Source organism: Cnephaeus nilssonii (assembly GCF_951640355.1).
Source record: "Cnephaeus nilssonii genome assembly, chromosome: 12".
Lineage (NCBI taxonomy): Eukaryota > Metazoa > Chordata > Mammalia > Chiroptera > Vespertilionidae > Cnephaeus > Cnephaeus nilssonii.
Genome location: NC_137083.1, coordinates 76,438,709 through 76,453,992, shown reverse-complemented (window position 1 = coordinate 76,453,992; position 15,284 = coordinate 76,438,709). Strand labels below are relative to the sequence as shown.

The 15,284-nt window shown below is 37.4% G+C and overlaps 1 pseudogene across 1 annotated transcript; it reads left to right on the top strand.

Annotated features, from left to right (window-relative positions):
• Positions 1 to 307: 307 nt before the first annotated feature.
• Positions 308 to 1,255, top strand: LOC307108112 (GTPase IMAP family member 4-like; annotated as a pseudogene). Its single transcript has one exon. The product of its transcript is annotated as a GTPase IMAP family member 4-like (transcript).
• The last annotated feature ends 14,029 nt before the right edge of the window (positions 1,256 to 15,284 follow it).

Genomic DNA, 15,284 nt, shown 5'->3' with positions numbered 1-15,284 from the left:
ATGTTACTTCCTACATTAGTTTATGGGGAACAGCTACCAGCAGCAGCTCAGAGTTCTCACTTGAACCATTTTGCTCCCTCATCCCTGAGCACTTAGCTTCCAAAGGTCAGAGTGACTAGCCCAAGGGACTCCTTAGAAGTGCCCAGTGTTCCCCAAGTTCTTTAGGAGAGAGGTCAGGCCCAAGGGTTCTATAGATCTCCTGTGAGTGCAGAGTTTGCTCACAGACAGGACACTTAAGGGCAACAGAGAAGGACATTGTTGGACAGAGGCATTACAGTGAAAAAAGTTGGAAGTGAATCTTAATGATATGGTTTTGTTTCCTGATGTCCCAGGGCTTGGAAATCAAGATTCACAACTGTGACTTGTCTTAGTGGGTAAGACTGGAGCAGGAAAAAGTGCCACTGGGAACAGCATCCTTGGAGAGAGAGTGTTTAATTCCAGCCTTGCAGAAAAATCCGTAACCAAGGTCTGTGTAAAAGGGCACAGCACGTGGAATGGGAGAGAAATTGTCATCGTGGACACAACTGGCATTTTTGACACTGTGGAACCAGATGATGACACGCAAAGGGAGATTGCTAATTGCATCCTCCCAACCTCTCCCGGGCCTCACTCTGTGTTCCTGGTGGTCTTGCTGGGCTGGTACACAAAGGAAGCACAAAAGGCCATGGAGAAGATTCTATCAATGTTTGGACCCAAAGCTAGGAGATACATAATTCTCTTATTCACCCGGAAAGATGACTTGGATGGCATGGAGTTCCATGATTACTTAAAGACAGTACCAGAAAGCATTCAAGATTTGATAAAAGAGTTTAAGGATCGTCACTGTGAGTTCAACAATAATGCAACAGGGGCTGAGCAGGAGGCTCAGAGGACATAGCTGCTGGACCTGGTCCAGCACATGGTGAAGCAGAACAAGGGATGATGCTATACTAATAAGATATACCAAAGGGCCGAGGTGGAGATTCAGAAACAGATTCAAGTAAAACAAGAACAATACAGAGCTGAGCTGGAAAGAGAGAAAAGGCAGTTAAGAGAAGAATATGAAGAGAAAATCAGAAAACTGGAGGATAAATGGGAGCAAGAAAAGAGAAAGGCAGAAATGGAGAGGAAATTCGAAGAAAGGGAGAATTACTATTCATTCAGGCAGCTAAATGATAGAGGTGAAGTTGAGAGTCAAGAAGGGATGCTTGACTCAATCTTGAAAATATTGAGAGTAATCTGGAGAGAAATCTCATCTCTGTTCAATAAAGATTAGGATAATGAAAATCTGTCTATATTTCCTATGTGTTTTCAGGTGGGTCTGCCCCATATAACTCATTCCCCAAAGTCAGAGCTCTCTGATTCTGTCTCTCAGGCTCTCAAGACTGGGGAGTGTAGTAAAGTTCAGTTATGGGAACTGGTAGACTTTTGGTTGATGTAAGAGTGAAGGGACACATTCTCAATGTGTAAAATTCCAAAGCAGAAAGTATGGATGCTCTCTATCTTCTGAACTCTCAGCGACAGAGAGAAAATGAATGCAGGAGATCAAAAGCCAATGACCCTAAGCTTTCTCTATATATTATTAGTAAAGTTTCCTCCTCTTGATGCTTTCTAGATTGGCACATAATCTCCACATGTGGCTCCTACTCCTTATTTTTATCTTTAGGATCACAATGCTTATTTTACACATGTGGTTAGAGAAATCAATTATTTGCCTTAGATAATCCATAGATAGAGATGTTTATGGAATTCTTTCCATATATACATAAATTTTTTGAATTTAATTTTTATTGAAGGACTGAAATTATTTCTTATCATATGCCCACTGGAGAACAAAGATTTGTCTGGAAAGTGTTTATCAGAACTCAATTAAGTGAAATGCCAGAAAGAGCAAAAGACAAGAGAGTCAACAGTTAACAGAACGATGTTCGGTATGTTCAAATGTTTCTGTAGAAAGTTGTCGACCAACCTGAATGTAACCACTTTGCAGAATAACTAGTTCTCTTGTTTTCTTGTGAGACTAACTGTTGCCACCACACCTCCATCACCCCACACCTGATTACTTACTGCTAGGTGGGTCATCCCCACACTGCTGCCTCCACTCATTTTAATTGTTTGGTCTTTGTTGCTATAATAAAACTTTTCTATTCACTCATATTTGTGCAAAACTGGAATCTCTTTTACCTTATAAAATATCACCAATACTTCTAAGAGTACAGGGATGAATTTCACATTTTGATAAAAAATTCAAAATTATTTTGTAGCTTGGTTTGGTCTATACCTTAATATGTTTCTCCTCCATTCTCCATTTGAACCACATTCTTACTCTCTCTGCACATCAGAGACCATATTCTCCTTGAATTCATTAATTATGTGCTGATAGAAAATATGTGTATCCAAGCTTTCTGAGATCTTTGTGAGTTTTCTGGGGGAGAAGGTATATTTTTTTAATATATGGATAATAGAAGTTGAAGTTTATCTTTTTTTTTAATAGGTACTCTTACCCTAATAATTCATAGGCTTTCCCAAAGAAAATTTCCATGTTCTACCAGTATGTCCTGGTGGTAACATGCCACTGTCCTTGCTCTTCTGTCTTGAAAGTGGCTTTTTCATGTCTCACCCCATTTTGTTCCCAATATACCTATCTCTTACTTCCCCCCACTACAAATGAATTTAGGTTGTATATTTAACAAAAGTTAGCAAAGGTTCAAGGGTATGAGATAATTGATTCTATGATTCACCTGGAAAGATGACTTGGATGGCACAGAGTTCCATGATTACTTAAAGGAAGTATCAGTGACTGATTCTTTCAGAAATAGTCACTCACAGTGATACACATTTGATTTCACTCTGCAGAATTTGGGGTGCACTGTGTCCATTAAAATTCATTGTAGTTTTACACAAAATTCTGAGGTTGGAAGTTAACATCCTCTTATATCAGGAGCTTTTAGAAGCACATGTTGAACCAAAGAGCCACACATACCTAGCATGAAAAAATTAAATACAGGCTTAATATGAAAAAAGTCTTTAAATGCTCTGTGGTACTTTCTGTGTAAATGCATTACCTTATTCTTATCCTTGCATTCAGGTTAATGCTGTAGAGATGAGGCAAAGTAACAGGTTCTGCTTGTGATAAGCTGTGAGGAAATGAGTAGCCCATGTGAAAAACCCTGAGAACAGTGTTGCACATTTGTCTTTCAAGGCAGAAGGCAGACAGAAAGCATGCGTTGTGGTTAGTATGATGGAAGAATAAGGCATGTTCCTTTCTCTGAAAAGTATTTGGAGTTTATATTATTTAGACATTAACTAACAGTCAGTGATTGTTGGAAATTGGAAGATTTCATACCAGGCATTGAGAATCCAGAGAAAATAACAATAAAGTCCCTTTTGAGACTGGCTTCCTTCACTTAGCATAATGATTTTGAGAATCATTCAAGTTGCTTGTGAATCAATGTTCTCTATTACTAAAAATAATATTCCACCTTATGGATGTACCACAGTTCCATTTTCACTTTTTTATTTATTCTTATGCCCCTAATTGATTTATCTTGCCAAATTGCATTGGCTGCAATCTCCTCCATAACATTGAATAGTAGTGGAAGGGCATGCATGCTTTTTTCCATGATATGCCTTTGGTGTTTCCCTGTTAAGTGAGTGAGATACTGGAAAACAGGAGTATATGATGTGAGTGTGTGTGTGTGTGTGTGTGTGTGTGTGTGTGTGTGTGTGTGTAATCATATTAAACAAATATCCCCTTTTGAGAGTTTTTGCCATTCACAGCTATTGATTTTATCAAAGGCTTTTAAAATTCATCTATGTGGTATTTAGTAGTGGCCTGTGCAGCCAAACTCTGGAGAAGCTCTCTGTGATGCAGAAGCTTGGCACTGAGGAAACCACATACACTGATTGAGTCCATAGGTAAAATATCCAGTGAGTATGACAGGAGAGAAATTTATGTCCTCATGTGATAACCAGTATTTTGGGAGCTGACCAAATGAAGTGGAGAAAAAATGGTAGCGGAATAGGCAGTAGTATCGTGCTCCTCTTCCTAGGGCCAGAAAAGCAACTAAATCGGAGAGCATCCACCCTGAATTAACAAATTAATCATAGTTGAAGAGACACTTTTTCATAAGAAAGTCCAGAGGATACCTAGAGAATGGCACTTGCCAGCCATAATCCATGTGGAACCACCACCAACATGCCCCAGCAGTGAGGGGCATAATACCTCCTGGCAGGCTCTCAGACATTAGCAGGGAGCATGTGAAACCAGATTGAGCTCCCGCACCAGGTCTTCTCACCAGCCTGCTGTTACCCAGTGTCCTAAGATTCAGTTCTAAGACCCCACAATGAGTGCAATCTATGGAGAACCCTGTGCCCCACCACTGCCACAGACCTCAGAACCGTGATGATAGCCTGACCCAAAGCCACCCAGCACCCACACTATGTCCAGCACTGGGACCTGCTGCTGGAGTGACCCAGAGCAACCTAGAGCACACCACAGAGAAGCTCTGACTGTGCAACCCACTCCACCCCAGCACCCGGGACAGTCCTACCAGGGCCATCTGGAGTAAGCTAATGCTCCCCTAATTCTTGGTGAAAGGGGAGCATGAACTGAGTGACCCAGGTCAATCATCTGCCACTTCACACAAATGGAGGAAGGAAATATGTCAGGAAATTAATTCAGAGTAAGGTTCATACAGTTCTTAAACCAGATTGATGAGAAAATCAAATACTTTTATAAGAATGAAGAGGAAATTAAAAAAGATATAGTTACAATAAAAAATACGATGTCAGGTTTCAAAAGTAGACCAGAGGAAGCAGAGGGCCAAATTAGTGAATTAGAAGATAGGGTAGTTAAACACACACAATCTGAACAGCAACTGGAGGGGGAAAAAAATAGAAAGCAGGAAGAGAGCCTAAGAGAGCTTTGGGACAACATGAAATGAAGTTACATACATATAATAGGAGTGCCAGGAGGACAAGAAGAGGAGCAAGGGTCAGAAAACCTAATTGAAAAAATTTCCTGATTTGGGAAAATTTCTCTGATTTGGGAAGACAAAAGTCACACAAGCACAGAGTCCCAAACAGTATGAACCCAAAAAGACCCACACCAAGACAAGTCGTAATTGCAATGGAAAACGTTAATGACAAAGAGAGAATGTTAATGGCTGCAAAAGAGAGACACAGAGTTACCTACAAAGGATTTCCAATTAGATTATCAAATGATTTCTCAACAGGAACACGTCAGGCCAGAATGGAATGGAATGAGGTATACAAAGTGATGCAAAGCAAGGGACTGAATCCAAGAATACTCTATCCAACAAGGCTATCATTCAAAATTGAAGGGAAAATCAGGATCTTTGCAGACAAAAAATAAAAAAATAAAAAAAAATGCAAAGGGAGTTTATCACTACCAAGACTGAAATTCAAGAAATGCTAATGGGACTGTTTTAAAAATAAGAAATAGAAAGGAAATAAGGAATACAGGCTCAAAAAATAAATATAGCTACAAATAAGTACCTATCAAAAATAACTTTAAACGTAAATGAACTAAATGCTCCAATCAAATGATATCGACTGGATGAATGGATAAAAAAAACATGACTCATATATATTCTTTCTATAAGAGACCCACATCAGAACAAGAAACTCAAACAGACTGAGAGTGAAGGGATGGAAAAATATTTTTCAGGCAAATGGAAATGAAAAAAAAAAAAAAAGCTGGGGTAGCAATACTTGTATCTGACAAAACAGACCTCAAAGTGAAGGCCATAACAAGAGATAAGGAAGGCCACTTCATAATACTAAAGGGATCAATTCAATAGCAGGATATAACCCTGATAAACATATATGCACCCAATGCAGGAGCACCCAAATACATTAGAAATCTCTTGGAAGATATGAAGGAAGAGAAGAATGACAATACAATCATTGTAGGGGACTTTAATACACCACTGACATCACTGGATAAATCCTCTGGACATAAAATTAGCAAAGAAACAGCAATCCTAAATAACTCACTAGAACAGATGGACAGGTTCAGAACATTTCACCTCAAAGCCATGGAATATATGTTCTTCTCAAGTGCACCTGGGACATTTTCAAAGACAGGCCACATAGATACAAAGATAGGTTACAGGCAAAGTCTCTCCAAATTCAAGAAGATTGAAATGAACCCCAAAGACTGACGCCAAGGCACATTATAATTAAATTGGCAAAAAGACCAATGACAAAGTAAAAATCTTAAAATCAGGCAGAGAGAGACAGAAAGTTACCCTTCAGATTAGTGACTGATTTCTCAAAAGAAACTCATCAGGCCAGAAGTAAATGGAATGAAATATACAAAGTCATGCAAAGGAAGGGTCTGAATCCAAGAAAACTGTACCCAGCAAGGCTATAAATCAAAATTGAAGGTGAAATCAGGAGCTTCACAGACAAAAATGGACTAAGGGAATACTAAGGGAATTTATCACCACCAAACCAGCAATGCAAGAAATGCTAAAGGGTAAGCTGTAAAAAAAAAAAAAAAAAGAAAGAAAGAAAGAAAAGAAATATATATATATATATATATATATATATATATATATATATATCTACCCCTGTGTTCCTTCTTTGCTTCATATATATATATATATATATATATATATATGAAGCAAAGAAGGAACACGGGGTAGAGAATAAAAATGGCAACAAATAAGTACCTATCAATAATAACTTTAAATGTAAATGGATTAAATGTCCCAATCAAAAGACACAGGGTAACGGATTGGATAAGAAAACAAGACCCATATATCTGCAGTCTACAAGAAACCCACCTCAGAAAAAAAGATGAACACAGACTGAGGATGAAGGGATGGAAAAAGGTTTTCCAGACAAGTGGAAATGGAAAAAAAAGCTGGGGTAGCAATACTTATATCTGACAAATTAGATTTCAAAGTGAAGGACATAAAAAGAGATAAGAAAGGCTACTTCATAATACTAAAGGGAGCAATCCAACAAGAAGAAATAACTATGGTAAACATATACACACACAATACAGGAGCACCCAAATACATAAAAAAAACTCCTGGAAGATATCAAGGGAGAGATTGACAGCAATACACTCATAGTAGGAGACTTTACTACCCCACTATCACCATTGGACAAATCCTCTAAACAAAAACTCATCAAAGAAACATCAATCCTAAATGACTCATTAGACCAGATGGAATTAATTGGCATCTTCAGAACATTTCATCCCAAAGCCATAGAATATACATTCTTCTCAAGTACACATGGGTCATTTTCAAAGATAGATCATATGTTAGGACATAGGCAAAGTCTCTTCAAATTCAAGAAGATAGAAATCATACCAAGCATCTTCTCAAATCACAGTGCCATAAAATTGGAAATCAGTTGCAATAAAATCAATCCAAAGAAATCAAACACATGGAGACTAAACGGCATTCTATTAAACCACGACATAGAGACCAAAGAAACAATACAAAAGATCAACAAAACCAAGAGCTGGTTCTTTAAAAGGATAAACAAGATTGATGAACCCCTTGCAAGGCTCACCAAGAAGCAAAGAGAGAAGACACAAATAAACAAAATCAGAAATGAAGGAGGTGAAATAGCAACAGACCCCACTGAAATACAAAGGATTGTTAAAAAATACTATGAACAACTCTATTCCAACAAACTGGACAACCTGGAGGAAATGGATATATTCCTAGAAAAACACAACCTTCTAAAACTCAATCAGGAAGAATCTAAATAGCTCAACAGGCCAGTAACTATGGAAGAAATTGAAGCAGTCATCAAAAAGCTTCTTGCAAACAAAAGCCCAGGGCCAGAAGGCTTCACAGGGGAGTTTTACCAAACATTCAAGTAAGAACTAAAACCTATCCTCCTCAGACTATTCCAAACAATTCAAGAGGAAGGAACACTTCTCAGCTCCTTCCATGAAGCTAGCATCACCCTAATACCAAAACCAGATAAATACAACACAATGAAAGAGAATTACAGGCCAATGTCCCTCATGAACATAGATGCCAAAATCCTCAATAAAATTCTAGCAAATCGGATCCAGCAGTACATTAGAAAGATCATACACCATGAACAAGTAGGATTTATTATAGGAATGCAAGAATGGTACAATATCTGCAAATCAATGAATGTGATATATCACATTAACAAATTGAGAGATAAAAATCACATAGTCATATCAATTGATGCAGAAAAAGCATTTGACAAAATCCAACACCCTTTTTTGTTAAAAACTCTCAACAAGGTAGGAATCAAAGGATCATACCTCAACATAATAAAAGCTATATATGATAAACCCACAGGTAACATCATACTCAATGGGCAAAATCTGAAACCATTTCCCCTAAGAACAGGAACAAGACAGGGATGCCCACTCTCACCACTCCCGTTTGACATAGTACTGGAATTATTAACCATTGCTGGAAGTATTAGTCATTGCGACCAGACAAGAAACAGAAATAAAAGGCATCCAAATTGTAAAAGAAGAAGTAAAGCTGTCCTTATTTGCACATAACATCATAGTGTACATAACAAACCCAAAAGACTCCATCAAAAAACTAACAGACTTAATAAATGAATTCGGCAATGTAGCAGGATATAAAGTTAATGCCAAGAAATCTATGGCATTTCTATACACCAATAGTGAACTTACAGAAAGAGAGACTAAAAAAGCTATCCCATTCAACCATCGCACGAAAAAAATTAAGATACCGAGGAATAAACTTAACATGGAGGTAAAAGACCTATATGCGGAAAACTACAGGACACTGAAAAAAGAGATAGAGGAAGACGTAAACAGATGGAAGAACATACCATGTTCATGGATTGGTAGAATCAACATCATTAAAATGTCCATACTACCCAAAGCAATCTATATATTCAATGCACTCTACATTAAAATACCAATGGCATATTTCACAGACCTAGAAAGAATTCTCCAAAAATTCATCTGGAATAAAAAAAGACCCCGAATAGCCACAGCAATCCTGAGAAAGAAGAATAAAGTAGGAGGGATCTCAATACCAGATTTCAAGCTGTATTACAAAGCTACTATTCTCAAAAAAGCCTGGTGTTGGCACAAGAACAGATATATAGTCCAATGGAATAGAACTGAGAGTCCAGATATCAACCCAAACCACTATGCTCAATTAATATTTGACAAAGGAGGCATGAATATACAATGGAGTCAAGACAGTCTCTTCAATAAATGGTTTTGGGAAAATTGGACAGATACATGCAAAAATATTAAACTAGACCACCAACTTACACCATACACAAAAATAAACTCAAATTGGATACAAGACTTAAACATAAGATGGGGAACCATAAAAATACTAGAAGAATCCACAGGCAGCAAAATCTCAGACATATGCCGAAAGAACTTCTTCACTGATACTGCTTCTAGGGCAATGGAAGCTAAAGAGAAAATAAACAAATGGGACTACATCAAAATAAAAAGCTTTTTCAGAGCAAAAGAAACCATCACCAAAACAACAAGAAAGCCCACTGTAAGGGAGAACATATTTTTAAATATTATCACTGATAAAGGTTTAATCTCCAACATCTACATGCAACTTATACAACTTAATAAAGGGAAGATAAATGATCCAATAAAAAAAATGTGCAACAGACCTAAAGAGCATCTTTTCAAAAGAAGACAGAAGGAAGGCCAAGAGACACATGAAAACATGCTCAAAGTCACTAATTATCCGAGAGATGCAAATCAAAACGACAATGCGGTACCATCTCACACCTGTCAGAATGGCTATCATCAACAAATCAACAAACGACAAGTGTTGGTGAGGGTGTGGAGAAAAAGGAACCCTCGTGCACTGCTGCTGGGAATGCAGACTGGTGCAGCCACTGTGGAGAACAGAATGGAGTTTTCTCAAAAAACTAAAAATGGAACTCCCATTTGACCCAGTAATCCCACTCCTAGGAATATATCTTAAGAAACTAGAAACACAAATCAGAAAGGATATATGCACCCCTATGTTCATAGCAGCACAATTTACAATAGCTAAGATTTGGAAACAGCTTAGGTGCCCGTCAGCAGATGACTGGGTCAGAAAACTATGGTACATCTACACAATGGAATACTATGCTGCCATAAAAAAGAAGGAATTCTTACCATTTGCAGCAACCTGGATGGAACTGGAGAACATTATGCTAAGCGAAATAAGCCAGTCAATGAAAGAAAAATACCACATGATCTCAATCATTTGTGGATAATAAAGAACATTATAAACTGATGAACAAAAGATAGATACAGAGGCAGTAAAGCATCAAACAGACTGTCAAATAACAGCGGGAAGGTTAGGGAGAGGTGGGGGAGATAAGAGATCAACTGAAGGACTTGTATGCATGCATATAAGCATAACTAATGGACACAAATACTGGGGGGTGAGGGCATGTATGGGAGTGGGTGGGGGGCAATGGTAAGATATGTACACATATAATACCTTAATAAAAAAATGAAAAAGAAAGTAATCAAACCAAGCATTTTCTCAGACCACAATCTCATAATATTAGAAATAAATTGCAATAAAAAAAATTCAAACACTTGGAAGCTGAATAGCATGCTATTAAATAATGATTGGTTTTTTTATGTACAGTATCATGTCATCTGCAAATAAGGACAGTTTTACTTCTTCTTTTCCAATTTGGATGCCTTTTATTTCTTCTTCCTGTCTAAACACAATGGCTAATACTTCCAGTATTATGTTGAACAGGAGTGGTGAGAGTGGGCATCCCTGTCTTGCTCCTGTTCTTAAGGGAAATGGTTTTAGATTTTTGTCCATAAAGTGTGATGTTGGCTGTGGGTTTATCATTTATGGCTTTTATTATGTATGATCCTTTTATTAGGTATGATCCTTCTATTCCCACCTTGCTGAGAGTTTTTATCAAGAAAGGGTGTTGGATTTTGTCAAATGCTTTTTCTGAATCAATTGATATAACTATGTGATTTTTATCTCTCAATTTGTTTATGTGATGTATCACGTTTATTGATTTGTGGATATTGTACCATCCTTGCATTCCTTGGATAAATCCTACTTGGTCATGGTGTATGATCTTTCTTATGTACTGCTGGATCCGATTTGCTAGAATTTTATTGAGGATTTTGGCATCTTTGTTCATGAGGGATATTGGCCTGTAATTCCCTTTCATTTTGTTGTCTCTATATGGTTTTGGTATTAGGGTGTTGCTCGCTTCATAGAATAAGCTTGGAAGTGTTCCTTTCTCTTGAATTTTTTGGAATAGTCTTATAAGGATAAGTTTTAGTTCTTCCTTGAATGTTTGGTTAAACTCCCCTCTGAAGCCGTCTGGTCCCAGGATTTTCTTTGCTGGAAGGAATTCTTACCATTTGAGCAGCATGGATGGCTCTGGAGAGCATTATGTTAAGTAAAATAAGCCAGGCAATGAAAGAAAAATACCACATGATCTCACTCATTTATGGAAAATAAAGAACATTATAACCTGATGAACAGAAGGATAGATACAGATGGAGTAAACATCGAACATACTGTCAAATTATAGTGGGAAGGCTGGGGAGTGTTGGGGATGGGGGGAAAGAGATCAACCAAAGGACTTGTATGCATGCATATAAGCACAACTAATGAACACAAGACACTAGGGGGTGGGGTGAGATGAGGACATGTGACAAGGGGTATGGGAGGCTGGGGAAGGTCAATGGGGTAAAAAAGGAGATATATATACTACTATATGTAATACTTTAAACGATAAAAGGAAAAACAATAATTGGGTTACTAAAGATATGAAAGAAAAAATTAAAAACATCCTGGAAATGAATGACAATGAAAATACAACAAATCAAAATCTATGGGACACCATAAAAGAAGTCCTGAGAGGGAAGTTTATATCTCTATAGGCCTATCTAAAAAAAAAAAAAAAAGAAACAGCAAACAAAAAAATGGTAACAAATCATCTAACACTACAACTTAAAGAATTAGAATGAGCCGAAACCGGTTTGGCTCAGTGGATAGAGCGTCGGCCTGTGGACTGAAAGGTCCCAGGCTCGATTCTGGTCAAGGGTATGTAATTTGCTTGCGGGCACATCCCCAGCAGGGGGTGTGCAAGAGGCAGCTGATCGATGTTTCTCTCTCATCGATGTTTCTAACTCTCTATCTATCCTTCTCCCTTCCTCTCTGTAAAAAATCAATAAAACATATTTTTAAAAAAGAATTAGAATGAGAGCAACAAGAAAAGCCAAGTGTGAGCCCTAGCTGGTTTGACTCAGTGGATAGAGCATTGGCTTGGGGACTGAAGGATCCTGGGTTCAATTCTGGTCAAGGGCACATGCTGGGTTGCAGGTTCGATCCCCAATAGGGGGCGTTCAGGAGGCAGCCAATCAATGATTCTCTCATCAATGATGTTTCTATCCCTCTCTCCCTCTCCATTCCTGTTTGAATTCAATAAAAAATATTTTAAAAAAAGAAAAGCCCAGAGTGAGCAGAAGGAAGAAAATAATAAAGATCAGAACATAAATAAATGACATAGAGACCAAAAAGAAAAGGAAACAAAAAACAATACAAAAGATCATGAAACCAAGAGCTGGTTCTTTGAAAGGATAAACAAGATTGATGAACCTCTAGTCAGTCTCACCAAGAAGTAGAAAGAGAGGACTCAAATAAACAAAATCAGAAATGAAAGAGGTGAAATAACAACAGACCCCACAAAAATACAAAGGATTGTTACAAAATACTGATGAAAAACTCTATTCAAAAAATTAGACAACCTGGAGGAAATGAACATATTCCTAGAAAAATAAAAACTTCCAAAACTCAATCAGGAAGAATCTAAAAATCTCAGTAGGCCAATAACTATGGAAGTAATTGAAGCAGTCACCAAAAAACTTCCAGCAAACAAAAGCCCGGGGCTAGACAGCTTTACAGGAGAGTTTTACCAAACATTCAAGGAAGAACTAAAACCTATCCTCCTCAGACTATTCCAAAAAATTCAAGAGGAAGGAACACTTCCAAGCTCCTTCTATGAAGCAAGCATCACCCTAATACCAAAACCAGACAAAGACAACACAATGAAAGAGAATTACAGGCAATGTCCCTCATGAACATAGATGCCAAAATCCTCAACAAAATTCTTGCAAATCGGATCCAGCAGTACATCAGAAAGATCATACACCATGACCAAGAAGGATTTATCCCAGGGATGAAAGGATAGTACAATATCCACAAATCAATAAACGTGACACATCATATAAACAAATTGAGAGATAAAAATCACAGAGTCCTATTAATTGATGCAGAAAAAGCATTTGACAAAATCCAACACCCTTTCTTGATAAAAACCCTCAGCAAAATGGGAATAGAGGGATCATACCTCAACATAATAAAAAGCTTATATGACAAACCTACAGCCAACATCATATTCAATGGGCAAACACTAAAACCATGTCACAAGAACAAGACAGGGATGTCCACTTTCACCACTCCTGTTTGAAAAGTTCTGGAAGTGCTAGCCATAGCAATTAATCAAGAAGAAGAAATAAAAGTTATCTAAATTGGAAAATAAGACATAAAATTTTCATTATCCACAGATGACATAATAATGTACATAGAAAACCCTAAAGACTTCATCAAAAATTATTGGAATTAATAAATGAATTTGGCAATGTAGCATGATACAAAATTAACACCAAGAAATCTATGGTATTTTTATACACCATTAGTGAACTTACAGAAAGAGAGACTAAAATAAAAAAAAGAAATCCTATTTACCATCGTACCAAAAGAGAAAAAAAAAAGATACCTAGGAATAAACTTAACTAAGGAGGTAAAGGACCTATACATGGAAAACTACAAGACACTGGAAAAAGGGACAGAGGTAGACATACACAGATGGAAAAATACACCGTGTTTATGGAATGGTATAATCAACATCATTAAAATGTCCATACTACCCAAAGCAATCTATATATTCAAGGCACTCCCCATTAAAATACCAATGGCATATTTCACAGACCTAGAATGAACTTTCCAGAAATTAATCTGGAAAAAAGTAGACCCTGAATAGCTGAAGCAATCCTGAGAAAGAAGAACAAAGTAGGTGGGATCTCAATATCAGATATCAAGCTGTATTACAAAGCCACTGTTCTCAAAACTGCCTGGTACTGGCACAAGAACAGACATAGATCAATAGAATAGAACAGAGAACCAAGAAATTGGCTCAAACCACTATACTCAATATTTGACAAAGGAGGCAAGAGCATACCAATGGAGTCAAGACAGTCTCTTCAATAAATATTGTTGAGAAAATTGGACAGATACATGCAAAAAAATGAAACTAGACCACCAACTCACACCATACACAAAAATAGACTCAAAATGGATACAAGACTTAAACATAAGATGGGAAACCATAAACATACTAGAGGAATCCAAAGGCAGCAAAATTTCAGACATATGCTGAAGAAATTTCTTCACCGATACAGATCCAAGGGAAATGGAAACTAAAGAGAAAATAAACAAATGGGACTACATCAAAATAAAAAGCTTTTGCACAGCCAAAGAAACCATAAACAAAACAACAAGAAAGCCTACTGCATGGGAGAACATATTTGCCAATATTATCACCGATAAGGGTTTGATGTTGAACGTTTACATGGAACTCATACAATTTAACAAAAGGAAGTTAAACAACCCAATAAAAAAATGGGCTATGGACCTAAATAGATACTTTTTGGAAGAAGACATAAGGAAGCCCAAGATACATATGAAAACATGTTCAAAGTCACTAACCATCCAAGAGATGCAAATCAGAACAACAATGTGGTACCATCTCACACTTGTCAGAATGGCTATCATCAACAAATCAACAAACCACTAGTGCTGGCGAGGATGTGGAGAAAAAGGAACCTTCATGCACTGCTGGTGGGAATGCAGACTGGTGCAGTCACTGTGGAGAACAGTAAGGAGTTTCCTCAAATAACTAAAAGTGGAACTCCCTTTTGACCCAGTGATACCACTTCTAGGAATATATCCAAAGAAACTAGAAACACCAATCAGAAAGGATATATGCACCCTTACGTTCATAGCAGCACAATGTACCATAGCTAAGATTTAGCAACACCCTAAGTGCCCATCAGCAAATGAGTGAATTAAAAAACGGGTACAACCAATGACGCCCACCTTCCCTAAGGTTTGACGTTCTGATCGATGTTTCTCAGTCTCTGGATCTGTTCTTGTTCATCAGTCAATGCCGTTCATTATATTTCACAAATGAGTGAGATCATGTGATAT